The sequence below is a fragment of the Eulemur rufifrons genome, chromosome 6 (assembly GCF_041146395.1).
Source record: "Eulemur rufifrons isolate Redbay chromosome 6, OSU_ERuf_1, whole genome shotgun sequence".
In the NCBI taxonomy this organism is placed as follows: Eukaryota; Metazoa; Chordata; class Mammalia; order Primates; family Lemuridae; genus Eulemur; species Eulemur rufifrons.
Window position 1 is genome coordinate 68,139,610 of NC_090988.1, and position 2,699 is coordinate 68,142,308.

The window sequence follows — 2,699 nt, forward strand, 5'->3', positions numbered from 1 at the left end:
AAAGTTTATTTAAAGAAATAATAACAGAGAACTTTCCAAAGCTAGAGAAAGATGTAGATATTCAGGTACAATAAAGTCATAGAACACCAAGCAGATATAACCCAAACAAGACTACCTCAAGGCGTGTCATAATCAAGCTCCCAAAGTGATGGGATGGGGATGGGGTGGGGATAAGACCACCAGGGCTTAGGGACCCCATTTCTGAGGCCGTGGGAGGAGAGGAGGTGAAGGAATGCTGCCTGAGCAGAGCCGGTGATACGGGCAGAAGTTAACTGCCTAGTTGGGGGACATTCCAGCGATCTGGGAGTACAGCAGAGCAGACTCCCACCTTAAAGCCTGAGGGGCCTCATGCCTAAAATGCCACAGAAAGGCTTGACATGAAAGCCACCCATGGCTGTAAAGCAAGATTGCAAAATGTCAGCCTGGGAGAAGGGACCCAGGCTCCAATTCTTAAAAACACCAGGTTGAGTTCCTTCCCTCGCCTTTCTCAGTAGAATGCCTCAGTTAATGGGGAGCTAACCTCCCAGTAAGAAGTACTAATCTCTTTGTTCCTCAATCGAATGGGCCACAGCTGCTGAGTTCAGAGATACTATCTGTACATACCTTAAGGCATAGTTGTGCTTAGTGATGAGCTGTGTTCCTGCTTCTATAGATAAAAGAGTAACTAGCTAAGACATCTTGTGACTATTAGGGGAGAGCTGAAACTTCTACACATTGTAACCCATGAGCTCTCCACGTGAAATCATTGTAATCTATAGCATGAACAAAAGAATAAAAACAGGTGCTAATTTTCAGTCAGTGCCACCTGGCTCATGGAAATGCTGGTGGTCCCTTGATCTTCCCCGCGCCCTTTCACCTTACTTTTTGTGTCCATGTCTTTGTCTCTCCCATCTCTTGTGGTGCACACTTCCCAGGGACCCGGTTATATTGGGGGCATCACGAATCCCTGATACCAAAGATCATGGATAAAGGAAAGAGGTCCTAATGGAAACAAGAAAAAAAAAAAATCACATGTAAAGGAGATCCAACACATCTGACAGCAGACTTTTCAGTGGAAACCTTAGAGCCCAGGAGAGAGTGGCATGACATATTCAAAGTGCTGAAGGAAAAAAACCCTTAACCCTAAAATATAATATCCTGCAAAAATATCCTTCAAACATGAAGGAGAAATAAAGACTTTCCCAAACAAACAAAAGCTGAGGTATTTCATTGACACCAGACCTGTCCTACAAGAAATGCTAAAAGGAGTTCTTCAATCTAAAAGAAAAGGATGTTAATGAGCAATCAGAAATACTCTGAAGGTATACACCCACTGGTAACAGTAAGGACACGTATACAGAATACTCTCTTGCTATAATTGTGGTGTATGAACCACTTATATCTTGAGTAGAAAGACTAAAAGACAACCCTATCAAAAATAAGAACTTTTTGAGAGATAGATAGTATAAAAAGATGTGGATGGGAACAGCAAAAAGTTAAAAATCCGGGTGGAGTGGAGTTAAAGGGTAGAATCTGTTAGATTTCTCTTTGCTTGTTTATTTGTTTGTAAGTTGAGTTGTCATATGTTTAAAATAATTGGCTATAAAATGTTTTTTGCAAGCCTCATGGTAACCTCAAATCAAAAAACCTAAAACAGATACACAAAAAATAAAAAGCAAGAAATTAAATCACACTAGCAGAGAAAATCACTTTTAATGAAGGAAGACAGGAAGGAAATAAGAAAGAAAAAGAGGACCACAAAACAATCAGAAATCAAGTAACAACACGGCAGGAGTAAGTCCTTACCTATTAATAATAACGTTGAATGTGAATGGACTAAACTCTCCAATCAAAAGACACAGAGTGGCTGAATGGGTAAAAAAGTAAAAATCAGCTATATGTTGTCTGCAAGAAAGACACTTCATCTATAAGGACACGCATAGATTGAAAATAAAGGGATGGAAAAAGATATTCCATGCAAATGGAAACCAGAAAAGAGCAGTAGCTATACTTCTATCAGATACAATAGATTTCAAGACAAAAACTAAAAAGAGACAAAGAAGGTCATTATATAACGATAAAGTGGTCAATGCAGCAAGAGGGTATAACAATTCTAAATATATATGCACCAAATACTGGAGCACTCAGATATATAAAAGAAATATTATCAGAGCTAAACAGAGAGATAGACCCCAATACAATAATCATTGGAGATCTCAGCAATCCACTGCACTCCACTTTCAGTATTGGATAGATCATCCAGACAGAAAATTAATAATGAACATTGGACTTAATCTGCACTATAGAACAAATGGACTTTATAGATACTTACAGAATGCTATTCATCCAGCAGCTGCAGAATTCATGTTATTCTCTTTAGCTCGAGGATCATTCTCAAGGTCAGACCATATGTTAGGCCACAAAAAAAGTCTCAAAAAATTAAAAAAACCTGAAGTCATACCAAGTACTTACGCTGACCACAATGGAATAAAACTAGAAATCAATAAGAGGAACATTTCAAAATATACTAACATATGGAAATTAAACAATATGCTTCTGAATGACCATTGGGTCAATGAAGAGATTAAGAAGGAAACTAAAAAATTTCTTGAAACTAATGAAAATGAAAATGCAACATATCAAAACCTATGGGATATAGCAAAAGTAGTAATAAGAGGAAAGTTTATAGCAACAAGTGCCTACATCAAAAAAGTAGAAAA